Raw genomic sequence first — 14,197 nt, forward strand, 5'->3', positions numbered from 1 at the left:
TATGCATCATCTGGAGCGTGTGCACAAATGCAGACTCGTGGGTCCTACCCCAGTGTGAGGGGCTCTCTAGGTGATTCTGAGTCAGGTGGTGGATGAACCCTGCTTTGAGACACACTGGCCTGGGGTGCCCATTGCTCTCTGACCTCTCCCTGCCTGGCTCAGAGCCCTGTATTCTGGCTATTGGCAAACAGCAGTGAAAGGAGGACACAAGGGTCTGTCAGAGGCAGGTTCACGGTGAAGGGAATGAAGCTTCAGCTTTATGGTTGTTCACTTGCAGGGATGAGGGGAGGGGAGGGTATGAGAGTTGGAAGTGGTGGAGTGGAGTGTTCTAGGTGGGGAGGGGAGGCCAGTTTGCAAACAGGAAGCATTTGCATGCAAACATTCATGCAAACTGAATGAAGAGACGTCAGAAGAAAAGGCTCTGAATTTCCAAGTCTCGCCTAAATTGTTGTGATCTTTCTAGTTCTAAAGAAATATCACCATTGGACCTAATTTTGCATTTGTTCTTTTGCTTAAGAGGGCCGCACAAAACCTGGCCCTTCCTTTGGCCCCTGCCCTCAAGGAGCTCCCAGGATGCAGACATCCCTGGAGCACAGAGAACCAGGAAGGCAGGAGGACGCTGCAGATGGCAGAGCTGTGTGGAGCTGGGAGCCCTCACATGTATCTTAGGTCATATTCCTGGGAAAGGCACTGCGGGTGAGAATGATGTAGGTTGAATCTGTTTTTGCCCAGAAACAATGTGATCGTGGAAATCACATTCCTCACCAAGGTCCTGGCTCCCAACTTTTTGTAGAGTGAGTATAAACACCACAAACACCATATTTAATCAACTGTAAATAATACACCTGCACTCTGTATTTGTTAAATTGAATTTGAGTATATAAAACAGCTAAACTGGGCAATCTGGTAACCAAATCCCATTCTGTTTAATTTAATGTATTCAGAAGATTCCTGGGAGAAATGCTAGGGGGTGGCGTGGCGGCAGAGGGAGCCATGGAGAAGACTGGAGCGACTCCCCCTTCTTGCCACATGGAACCTGTCTTGGCAAGAGGGAGACTCTCAGAGGTCGGAGCTGGGAACAAGGGTTTTGTGCCCCATGGCACATCTAAAAACAGCCCAACCTGGCAGCATCACTTGTGGGGACACCTGGCCAACGTGGAAGTGCATGTCTCTTAAGACAACTTAAGTTAAGGGCTGCCTACATGCACACCAGCAATGGGGGAAATTTAAGAGGGCTTTGAGTACTCAAGTTGGATGAGGGTGATCTGGGATGGCTTTCTGGAGGAGGACATTTTTGAGAAGATACTTGAAGGCAGGAGATGAGAATGGTTAGGCTTCCTGAGAGGTCAGTGCCAGAGGTCCTCAAGGACCTTTTTATTTTGAGACAGGCCAGGAGCTGTGGGGGTTGTTAGTTTCTGTGGGCTCAGTAACTTCATATGCTAACAAGTGGAAGGATTATGTCAACTGCTTTGGGGGGAGGGGCAGGGATTCCCAGGATTTGGGCCACCGCCCACTTTCTGACCTTTTATGGCCAGCCTCAGAACGTTATGGTGCTGGTGGGCGTGCCATTTACCATGCTAATTTATTACAATGAGCGTATAGTGAAGCTCAAGGTCTACTGAAAGTCAAGTCTCCCACCATCTTGGGCCTCAAGGTCTCAAGGGAGTTGAATCTCCTGCCATCTTGATGTTAATTGCTGTGTCATTTTTTGAATGGCTCTGCCCCACCTGCTTCCTTTCTGTCTCAGTTTGACTCTTGACCCACCTCACTGTGACCCACAGGTTGCCAAGAAGACTTTGTCCCAATGGGTTTATCTCCCACCTCCCATCTACTTCAGTGTTTTTCAAACTGCAGGTGGAGACCCATTAGTGGGTTACAATAAGAACTTTGGGAAAAATGAAATAGAATAGAATATATTTCATGAATACTTCTGCTCTAGTTTCATGAAAACATATGCGTGTACTGTGTCATGATGTTCAATGTATTTCTTGCCAAGGGTCTCTATCAAACCTTGGCTATTTATTCCCAAAGTCTGCAAACAAGATACATACGGGGTATCTTGTATGTTAAGAATAAAGTATTTACTCAAATCCAGCTTTTTTTACTTGCTATTAATTCTGTGGATGTCTTCTTTTCCAATCAGACTCATTCCTTTCTGGACATTTTATTTCAGAAATGGTTTGACAGAGCAAGAAAACTGGGGCTCCATGTATCCTAATCCTGTCCTTTTCTCTTTGCACTGTTTCTGACCCCTATATTTTCTTTTTTATTTTCTCTCAGAGAAGAAAGTCTTACTTCCAGTATTTGAATTAATTCCAGCATAGCTCGTAGAGCTCCCAGGGCTCTCCAGAGATCATCCCTAGGGTCTGTTCCAGCAGCCAGCACCTGAGCCTACTTTTGCTTTCCAAACTCATGCTTCTGAAACGGTGTGTGCAAAAGAACCACGTGGGGAACTGATTAAAATGTGCTTTCGTGGATCCCATCCCGAGGTCTGAACTGGGGCTCCTGAACAGCAATTTTGCCCAGTTCTTTAAATGATTCTGAGGGCCACATTCTGAGGAACACTATTTACAAACCCTGGAGAAAATTCAGCTCCCTCCAGGAAGGTTTCCCCCAATTCGCTCCTTATTCCAGTCACTCCACTCTGTTTCCCTTCTGCAGGAAGTCTTGTTTACGCCACTTCATGTTTATTTGCAATCATTTGCACTTGGTCTGAAAAGTTATTTTATGGTATCCTGCCTTCCTACTTAAATGATAAACTTCCCCTAGGAACTGTATCGTTCACTGCTATTTCCCCAGAATGCCCAGCAGAGGACCTTGTTCATGGAAGACTTCTCGTATGCTCTCTGTGCACAGGACAGAATCCTCCCGCATAGCCCCCTGCCCCTCTCATCCCCTAGTCTCCACCCTGGAGTGCTCAGGGCAGGGGTAAGTGTCTGAGTTGTTCCCTGGATCAAACAGCCTTATTGATCAGGTGACTTCAGCTCTGTCTGGCTTTGTCCTTTCCACCTCACCTCCACAGTTTTAGAGAGAAGTGAATCAGTAAAAACTAATGAGTCCCGATGACCCCCCTGGGATTGTAGCTTCATCAAAGGCTATTATATGCTTCCCATCCAGAAACACATTGAACAGCAAAGGCAGAGGGCTGAGCAGCAAGGCTCGGGCTAGAATGAGGCAAACTAGCTGCCCAGGGAGGGAAGTTTAAGGAAGCACTGGCTTTCAGGTGCTAACCCTGCACTTGCAGGAGGCTGAGAGTGGGCACCTCCTTAAATTTCAGTTCTGGGCACTTCCTTGCCTCACCCTAGTCCCAGCCTGGCTGGGCAGCCTAAAGCAAGTATCCTGGATCCTAAATCTTAATAGATAGGTCTTAAAATGGACAGAGGGACAGAGGGCTGAGGAAGGCATAGCCTGGGCACTGTCCTATTCATAAATGAGACAGTCCTTCAGCAGAGGTCAGCTTGGTCTATTCTCCTGTCCTTCATGATAAGCAACTTGTGTAAAATTGACTCTGAGTCCCTGATCCCGTGCTCAGAGGGTTCAGTGCGTGTGGTCTCACTTGGTCCCTATGAAGGCCACGGTGACTAGTCTCCCAGTGGGAAGAGGCACAAACCAGACTCAGGCCCGTGTCCTCGGGTCGAAGTCCACTGGGTTTTTTGTTTGCTTGTTCATTTTTTCCTTTTCTTCCCCCTCTACAACTCCTCTGCCTCTCGCGGAAGCGATCCCACAATACCAGAGAGCCACTTGTTAAAGGGATTAAAATCTTCGCTGTCAGAAAGCTCATCCTTATGTTTTATCCTTATCGTTCCTTCTGCCACGAACCACACTTGTGTTTTAACCTCGGGGGGTGGGGGGGATGAAGAGCAGCCTGTCACTGGCCACCAGCCTCCGCATGTGGGGACCCCAGGGTCTTTTACTTCATGAAGGCTTTTCTGTCTTCTTTTCTTCAGAAACTGTAGGCTCATCTCCTTTGTTGGGTATTTTCTTTTCAGGAAGAAGAAAAATTATAAGGCGAGGAGGAGAAAAGTAGGAGGGAGGAGAGCGCTGAGGATGTAAATTAACGCCATCTCGTCCTGAGCTGTGGGAGACTGATCGCTCAGAAGGCAGGACCTGACGGGGTGAGCCCCCAAAATGCTGGGTCCCTTGCAGGCCAGGATGCTGGCAGAGAGTCCAGCGGCTTGGGCCGCTTCTGTGCACTTCCACGTGAGTGGCTAATGGTCCACATCCCTTCATGGACCCGGGCCCCTGCCTCTGCAGGGTGGGTCCCACCTGGAAGGGAAGATGGCCTCTGGAAGAGGTTGCACCTGGCTCACCTGGACGCCCCTGCCGCACAGAAGTGGAATTTTCAGGCCCCAGATGGGAGTCCAGAAAGCTGAGGACCCGGGTCGGGCACCCAGCCCCTCTCCTTCCCTGCCGCCCTGCAGAGTCAGAGATGATCTCTCCACACACTGAGTAAGGTGGCTTGAGGGGATGACTAATGCAAGTCATTTTCAAGATGCTCTCTGCACAGGAAAGCACATTTAGATCCAGGTCTTAATTGTGTGTGCTTTTAGCTGAGATGGCGTTAATTTATTTCCTTTGCTACTTCAGCGGTTCTTCCACTTTCATCACCGTGAAATTATCTGGAATGTATCTTTTTTTCTTAAGGACAAAGAGAAGAAGCTGATCTTGCTCCTTTTCCACTGATTGAGGTTCAGAACATTCTAGGGGCTGCCAGATGCTGTTTAGTGGGTGCTTCAGGGAGGAGGCCACATGGTCTTCCCCTCCCCAGCATCCCTGCCCTCCCTGCTATCAGATTTGTCGAAGGGAATGCTTGACGCAGCAGGACCCTTACCTCTCAGATAGACCCTCTGACCAGTTCACCAGTAGGGGGGATTTTTCAGGCAGGACCAGCTCCAGTTAGCTTCCAAACGGTGAGATGCCTTTCTCTTTGCAGAACCTTCAGAGAAAAAGGGAACAACTTGACATCCACAAAGGGCTTCTTGGAGGAAGGGGATAGTGTCAATCAAAGCAAGATGGGATGGCCTCCTGCCTGGTGCTCCGAGGCCGGGGCTTTCTGACTTTGGTTGGAAGAGGGTCTTTTTGAGAAAGTGGGACGGGCCAGGCTGAATATGATAACCTCCTAATACAATGTTTTTATTATTTTCTTCTTTCCACTCTAATTCTTTTTGTGATGAGCATAAAAATAGCACACATACCTTCTGCATCGTGCCCCGGAAGTTTGCCCTCTTTGAGAACTGGGTTATTTTTATATATCTGCACTAGCTAAGATCATTTATCAAGCCCCACTTAATGCTAGTTTTTATTGTAAAATTTCCAAACATAGAGTTCTAGAATCATTTTTTTAAAAGAACATTTTTATTTTATTTTTTCCCATTAATGGAGGCACTGGGGATTGAACCCTCGTGCATGCCAAGCACAAACTCTACCACTGAGCTATGCCCCACACTCTCTATAGTATCATTTTGAGTATGGACTTTGAATCTCTATATAAATCCCAAATTGGAGATCAAACTTCCCCACCCCTCTCCACTGGAGAATCACTGAATCACTGCCCTAATGTCCAGCACAAGGTAAGCAGAAAAGCATTAGCCATCCAGGCTGGGACTATTCAAGGGCACTTTTGTCTTTTGTCCAAGTCACTCTCCCATTTCATAAAATCGGTGTCTTCTTTAGTCATTTGGGCACATAGTAGGAAGCTCATTAAGTAAACATTGCATGAACCCTACACTATTATATTATAGATCTTCCTTGACTTACAGTGGGATTACAGCCAGATAAACCCATCGTAAGTTGAAAATATCGTAAGTCAAAAACACATTTAATATAACCTACGCAACAGCACAGCTGAGCCTAACCTATCTTACATGTGTTCAAAACACTTAATGTTAACCTACAGTTGGGAAAAATCATCTAACACAAAGCCTGTTTTATAACAAAGTGTTGAGTGTTGTATCTCACGTAATTGATTGTGACTGTACTGAAAGTGAAATACAGAAAGTTTGCACGGATAAGGGACAGTTCTAAGTGTATCAGCTGTCTTCCCCTGTGAGGATGTGGCTGACTGGGGGCTGAGGCTCACTGCCACTGCCCAGCATCAGGAGAGACTCATACCGCGTATTGCTAGCCCAGAAAGAGATCTAAATTCAAAATTTGAAGAACGGTTTCTGCTGAATGCATATCGCTTTTGCACACTGTAAAGTCAAAAAACCCCCGTAAGTTGAACCATCCTGAGTCGGGGACCATCTGTATTATCAAGTGCTTGGCACTGTGCTGGGGCCTGGCAGTGACAAGGCACCCAATAAGAGTTGGCCATTGTTCCTAAGGTCCCTGACACCCTGCCTTCTCCACATGTCCTGCAGTCAGTGTAGCCTCTGTTAGGAAGTTCCAGCTGGTGGAGATGCTAATTTTCTCAAGGCACTCTGGGACAGCACTCGACATTCTCTTGGTCTGCAGAACTTAGTTTCACCTCCAAATGGTGACCACCTGTCCAGGCACCAGCTTCTTTTGGTTGACTCAAAGCCTAGCACAGTGCTGTGCACATAGTAGGTCTTAAAAAATATCTGTTGAGGGAGTGACTGAGTGGTCTGATGGCTTCCACTTGGCAGCCCCTCTGGTCAGAGGAGGCAGATCCCAGGGAGGTGGGGGCTGGACCACAACACAGCTTCTTAGCGAATAAGCAAGTTTTTCTGATTGTGTTCTTTATGCAAAGGATGCTGATTTACCAGCACACGATTACAGCCTGAAAATCATTCTGGTGAGCCAGTCTTTCTAGTGTCTTTAGGGTTTTGTTGGAGACCAGTATTACTTTGGTGTTTAAAGTTTGTTTCTGAGTTCTCTCTAGATTGCTCAGAATAGCTCTGGAGTCCGGATAGCTCTTCCTTCCAATTGCTCTTGGCCATTTCCCGCTGTGTCAGCTGCAGCCTCTGTCTCTGTAGGGTGATAAGTGTCAGTAACTTTCCCAACCGGGCCTGGACACCTCTGATCATGAACCTGCACTTCCCAGATGTTCCTGTGTATTTGCCCCCAATTGCTGTTTCTTAAAAACTAAACATATACTTACTATATGATCCTGCAGTCACCTTGCTAGACATGTGTCCCAAAGAGATGAGAACTTACGTTTGCATAAAATCTTATGCATGAGTGTTCAGAGCAGTTTTATTTGTAATAGCCCCAGAGCGGAAACAACCAAAATGTCATTCAGTCGGTGAGTGGTTACACAATCTGGTACATCCACGCCACAGAATACGACTCAGCAACAAAAAAGGAATGAACTATTGATACGTGCAGCAACTTGGATGGCTCGCAGGGCATTGTGTTGAGCGAAAAAGCCAATTTCAAAAGTTCACAATGTGCATGATTTCGTTTGTATGACATTCTCAATGTGACAAAACTACAGATGGCGAACAGCTTAGTGGTTGCCAGGTTCGAGGAGGAGGGGTGGTTTAGGAGGAGATGAGGGATAACAGAGGGATCTGGGTGAATGGGACAGTTCCGTATCTTGACTGGGGTGCTAGTAACATAAATCTACACACATAATAAAATTGCACAGAATCACACACGCACACGTACACACACGTAAAATTGGTGAAATCTGAATGAGGTCTGTGGATTATACCAAAGTCCAATTCCTGTTTTTGTTTTTGTTTCTCTTCAAAGAACCTCCAGCTTTCGTTCCTATGATTTTGCCGGCCCCTGGTCTGCCTTTGATCTCTGGCATGATGTCCAGGGTGGGTCTGGAAGGGCCAGATTCTCCTGGCATTCTTAAGTATTAGGAGTATAGCTAAAATACTTTAAGTCTTCCTTCCAACCTACAATGAATCCATTTTCCCCAGAATCAATGTAATCTGGCTTGGGAGCTCTATGTATTTCCAGCCTATGCCTCCTCTTGGGGTGTTGTATTCTAAGTGGATTATCTACCCTGTGAAGTAGGACTATAAACATATTTTGTTTATTTGATTATTCTAAGCCTAATCAGCTTCACCTTCAAGTTTAAGGAGGCTTCTGAATTCAATTACCATAGGACTTGCTTCTGCTGCTGCTTTATTTGGGGGCCAAGTTCGCATGCATTCTTTGAACCCATGGTGTGTTGCTGGTGATCCAAGGCTCCACCCCGCAGTTGGCATGGGACACAGCGCCGCCTGCCCTTGGGGGGCCCAGGGAAGGGGGCCTGAAAGAGCCACCCTAAGGCTTGATTCATTTAGCCACCCTCACCCCTCCCCATGTGAACAGCCCTGGTAGCTCTGATCTCTCTCGTGCCCTAAGTCTCTGCGTGGAAAGACACAGGCTTGTCCTGCTTTGGTCACACACCATCTCCTTACTGCCCACCTCGCCCCACCCTCATATTTTGCATCCTGATCTTGTGGGGCTCCCAGAAGGTAGACAATTATCCAGGAGCGCATCTCCCCCCTTTTCCTGTCTCCTTACAAGCAGACTAGGCTTGCCTAGACAAAGCCCCTCATTCTGTGGATGAAGACCCTGAGGCCCTGCTGTAGTTCACGGCAGAGCTGGTCTACGGCCCACTGTGGTACTTCGTGCTGCCTCTTTTGGAGAAAGAGTTTCACAAATTTATTTCTGGCTGACCGTTCTGGTTTGTTAATTGGGGGAATTTGGTGACAACAGATGAAGGACTTAACCTGAGCTGCCCTGGCGATAATTTAGAGTCAGCCCTGCAGCTCTGTGCCCACACCTCCTGCTTTTCCTGGGGCTGGTTCTTCAGAAGGGGCTGCAGGGATGGGGAAAGCTCAGGAAAAACGAGGAGATGCCTCTGGCTCTTCTGGGGGACTCTTTGATTTTGGGGCTCCGGCCTTTTGGACCACCAGGTTTACACTGAAGGATCGGCCCAGCCCCAGGGCAGGAAGGCTGAGCCTGAGGTTGTGGGCAGTTGGAGTGATGCAGGGGAGCACTGTGGGCTAAACAAACACCCTCCCCAACCGACACTCACGCAAGCACATGCACACATGTACGCGAACACGCACACCATGGGGTTTAGAAAACTTCTCCCGGACCTCTAGGATGGTGAATGGTTAAGGACATAATGGTTAAAATCCCTCTGACCTAGTCTGAACATTGACTGTGCCACTTCCTGGCCATGTGACTCTGGGCACGTCTTGTAACTACTCTTTTTTTTTTTTTTTTTTTTTGCCCTTAATTGAGTTATAGTCAGTTTACAATGTTGTGTCAATTTCTGTTGCAATCTTGTAACTACTCTTATGTTTCTTCACCTCTAAACAGGGGCAATGAGTTGCATCTATCTCAAAGGGATGTCATGAGTACTGGAAGAGAATATATGTAAGTCTCTAGTCCCTGGTACTTAGTGAGCACTCCATCAACGTAAGTTATTTTGACAATGCTGAGCCCAGTGATAGTGAGTATGAGTGTTTTAAAATCATTCTATATTTGTGTCCTTCACTTTTCAGCTTAGTCACTACTTCCTCTAGAAACTCCTGCCTGACCCCACAAGAATGGAGGGAGGGCCCCTCCCCTGGTCCCAGCGCCCACACTTGTCTCCCTTAAACTCTTTTCACATCGTATTGTTGGTCTTTCCAAGTAGACTGAGTTATTTGAGAATGGCATCCCCACCCTGTTCATTTCTTTATCCCCAAGGTCTAGCCCAATGCCTGACAAACAGTAGGTGCTCGAGAAATACTTGTTGAACAAATGGATAAGTAAAGGGACGAATGAGTGAGTGAAAAGATGATAACGTAAATGTGGGACAATATCTCCTCTCCACACTGAGACTAATCCTGTCTCTGGGCCTTCGCTCATTCCACTGCTACCTTCTGGAATGTCTATTCCTACCTTTCCATTTTTTTTCCTTGAACATTCCCCTCCTTCACGGCCCATCTGGAGTCTCTGCCTCCTCTGTAAGCCTTCCGTGATTACTCCAACATGCTCTGATCCCTCCTGGATTCAAATTCACTTGGGAGTTATTTGGCATTGACTTGGACTGTCAGTTGCCTTTTTGTATTTCTGGCCTTCCTCCCCAAACTACAGGTTCCTAGAGGGCAAGGATTTCACTGTATCCGGGTCTATATCCCCAGAGTGTTTTGTGAACCTCAAGGACTCAATACATGTTCCTAGGTTGAGAGGCAGAGGGAACGTATATGAGGCAGGGGGACCAGGAGAGCCACAGGCAGGACTGCAGGGTGGACCCCACAGTGGTGCGTCTTCCCCTGTTAGCTGGCTAACCTCGAGCAAGTTGCTTTCTCTCTTGAAGCCCCATTTTCTTCAGCTGTATTGAAAAGTAAAAGTGCTTACTCCAGAGGGTTGATGTGAGGAAGCAGTGCTCAGACCCAGATGGACACTTGCTCCCATGTGCTACCGTCTGCTGAACTCATTCTGTTTCCCTGCGCTTTCCATCGTCTTATTCTGATCATCGTGGGAACCCTATAAGCAAGGCATCGGTCCCTCTGTTTTAAACATGAAGAAACCAAGATTCAGGCATGTTGGAGAAATTTTCAAAGGTCACACCGCTAGACAATGGCAGAGCTGGGAGTCAGATCCAGGTTGTTCTGATGCCAAATCCATACATATGACAATATAATCCAGGAACGAGCACGCAGGCCTAGCCCTTGCTCTGCCACTGACTTGCTCTGCGACGTTGAGTGAGCCGCTTAATTCTTCCCAGTTTCCGCACAGTGAGGCGGTGGGGCTAGATGTTCTGTGATATCATTGCTGATTATCACACAGGATTTTCTACCCCACTGTGAGTCCCTCAAGGGCAAGCACAAGGTGTCACTCAGCGTCCCTTGCCCAGCATCTCCCACCCTCCTTACACAGAGAAGGCCCACGCAGGTTGCTGAATGGACATTAGACTAACTGGGGCGGTGGTGAGTGGGTAGGAAGGTAGGAAGCGATGCTGGTTAAGAGTGAAGGGCTGTGGAAGGGAGGGCAGAGCTCAGTGGTAGAGTGCATGCTTAGCATGCATGAGGTCCTGGGTTCAATCCCGCATACCTCCGCTAATAAACAAAAATAAATAAACGTAATTACCCAAACCTGCCCAAACTGAAGGACTGTGATGAGGCAGCGAGTGGAACCCAGCTGGGCAGAGAGAGCCTGGCCTGGGCAGGAGGGAGAAGGCAGAGGGGCTCCGATGTCCATCTGGGCCTGGGTGAGAGGATGCAGGCAAGGGGCCGGCCCTTCTAGGGAGAGGGGTTTCTGAACGGTGTGGGTGAGCTTGTGGTTTGGGTGGCTGTAGAGAGAGGGTGGTCTTGACTCAGAGCTTGGCTGGACCTGGGCTATCTGCTGAGCCACAGCAGAAAGGATTCAGCAATGGAGTCACCACGACAATCCCGATTTCCATGGCATAAAATAGCAGTCTCCCTTCTCAGCCTGGAGCCTCAGCCTTCAATACTCAGCTCGGTGACATACTCCTGGACACCCTGGGTGACACAGTCCTGCTTCTCTGCTCCAAGGAGAGGAGCCTTGACACTGCTCACTGCAGAGACCTGTTGGGGCCTCGACATCTGACCGAACACATTCTGTTCCAGGCCCACCACAGAAGAGCAGCTGTCAGATGCGGCCAGTCCCCCGGCCCCACTCCCCAGGGTCCAGCGGGAGTGTCCCGGGGTGGCTCCCAGCTCCTCCCTGGGTGGTCCCTCACACCAAGCACTCAGCACCTCCTTCACATGCTCTCGCCCCCTCCCCCTCCCAGAATCACACTGTTTAATCCCTCACGTATGTACAGGTCACCTGCCCACTATGGGTCCAGCCCAGAAGTGACAAGAAGGGCGCCCCAAAGCAGTGCAAAGTATCGTTTCATAAAAGACACAAGCGCATGGCACCCCACAGTCAAGTGCTGTCACTTACGAACCCTGAGGGTGGGGGTGGGCGGAGGTGGCCGGGCTGTCCCCAGGCAGCATGGAACCCCCGGGGTAATGATATTGTCCCTGCCTTCCTTCTTCCAATCATCGTCCTTGGCACTTCTCCGCCCGGCAGCACCAGGGAGAAAGGACCCGCAGGGCAGTTGCCTGTAGGCTCGGCTGGGAGGCAGGGAGATTCGGGCACCCCCTCACTGTCTGGAGGGGCCGGGAGCGCCCAGCTGAGGCTTCCAGTGCAGGCAGCCAGCTTTGAATGTGTCTCCCACCCTCACAGGGCCCTGAGGGGGCCACTTTGGAGGGGGTGTCACAGAGCACTTCAGCTCCCCAGGCCTTCAGGCAGAGGCCCTGACACAGCAGACAGGCTGGGAGGGCCCAGGCCGAGGGAAGGCATTGCTCCTCTGGCTACTTATTTCCTTGGTTTGTGGCTGTTTGACAACAGCAGTAAAAACAGCTTATAAATTAGGTGCTCGGCTGTAAACTGCGGCAGCAGCTGTGGCGCGGGGAGCAGGAAGCGTTCCTCCCGCTGTCCCCTGCCGCTCCCGAAGCAGGGCAGGACCCCTTCTCTCCCAGCTTCCCTGGCCCTCCGGGCGCTTCCCCCATCGCAGAAGGACCAGGGAGCCTCTGTCCACTGTCCGCTCCTCAGAGGCTCTTCAAACACAGAGATGTTTGTATCTTTTCAGTGTGGTCCAAATTACAGGCAGGAAGCTGGAGCCTGGAGGACATAAACCAAGGGATACAAGGCGGGAATTTTTTTAAAAGCTTGGTTTAAATCAACCTCCAGAAGATCTCAGGTGAGGCCAGCGGGGAGGAAGGGCTGCAAGAAGAATCCGGGGGGCCTGGCCCCCAGGAGTTCAGAGTGACTTGATGCGACATTTATGTGTCCTCCTTTGAGCAGTGGCCTCTCTCCCAGCCTGTTCAGAAGGCCAGCCCCACAGAACTGGGGACGGGGCTCTTTGGCTGCAGGAGGCCACTGGCCCAGCTCTCTGTGGAAGTGCCTTCTCTCTACCCCCTTGGCAGGGACAACATCTGGACTCTGGCAGCTTCACCTTGCTGCTCCTCAGGATCTGGGTCAGAGCCTGGGGGTGGCGAGCTCTAAGCATCCACCCAGCTGTGCTCAGTGCAGACTGTGTATCGCGGCACTGACTAGCGTTCCTCCTTAGAGTTAGTTCCTGAACCCCAAACACAGCTGTCCGGCCTCGGCACCCCCAGCTCTGCACTCTGCTCTTGCCATCCGCGCCCTGGCGTGGCTGTGCAAAGCGCCTGCAGCTGGGGGATCACCCTGCATTTGCTCATGTGTTTTCTCAGCCGGTGTCAAGTCACTGTGTGTGGGTTCCCAGCCCACGGGAGGAGGGCCCGGGGAACAGGAACGGGGGCTGCTCCCTCTTCTAGATCGAGGACCTGCTCTCGAGCAGGCCTGGCCACAGGATGCCAATAGGCAGGGAGAGGACGCCCAGGACACCCAGGGAGAGGGCACCCAGGTGACGTGTGTGTGTGTGTGCATTCACACAAGCAAACAAGTTGCCACTGAGATGCAGTTCACAAATCTTGCGGGGCCTGCTTTTACCCAGGCATTTTAGTTTTTCACTTATTCCCTTGTCCTGCAAGGCAGCTACCCACACATTCCACCCTGGCCTAAGCCCAGGACGTCTTGGAGGGGCAAATTCCCGAGCTGTATTAGACCAGTGTTAGACCTGATGTGTTTTAGACCTGCGAGCTACAGAGCAATATGCCATCTATTTTTGAGAAAGAGGACATTTCTGACCCACTGGAAACATCTGGGAAGTACTTTATCAAATTTAATAAGCTGTGCGACCTTAGGCAAGTCAGTTAACCTCTCTGAGTTCAGCTTTTATCTTGGAAGTTAGGCAACTGATCCCTGTGAAATTGCTTTGAGGATCAAATGAGATAATAGATAAGAGCTCTGAAGAGTCAGAGTGCTCTAGAATGTCTAGAATGTCTAGAATTCTGTAACAACCACCACAACTATTATGATCAACAGGTAGAGATTGTGGCCGAGAGCAGAGAGAAGCTAAGTACTCCCTAAGGCCTTACCCGTCCTGTGCCCTCACCACCTGCGCTGGCTAGCCTCATCTGATCTTTTTCTCTTTCTGTGGTATATGTGGTTCAGTCTTTACACACACACACACACACACACACACACACACACACACACACACACACACACACACACACACGGCTTCAGATGTTGGTGGTTGATGGTTGACCCCCCCCTGCCACCCAGGGTACCCAGGAACCCCTATTTCCCCCCAAGGTAGGGTCCGGGACCAGGAGTGAAGGCTCTCTGTGTGACAGGCCTATTTCTCACCACTCTTAGCCCACACTCTAGAACCCGGGAGACTTTGAGGTGACTCTGGATG

This window comes from Camelus dromedarius, chromosome 21 (genome assembly GCF_036321535.1).
Source record: "Camelus dromedarius isolate mCamDro1 chromosome 21, mCamDro1.pat, whole genome shotgun sequence".
Taxonomy (NCBI): Eukaryota; Metazoa; Chordata; class Mammalia; order Artiodactyla; family Camelidae; genus Camelus; species Camelus dromedarius.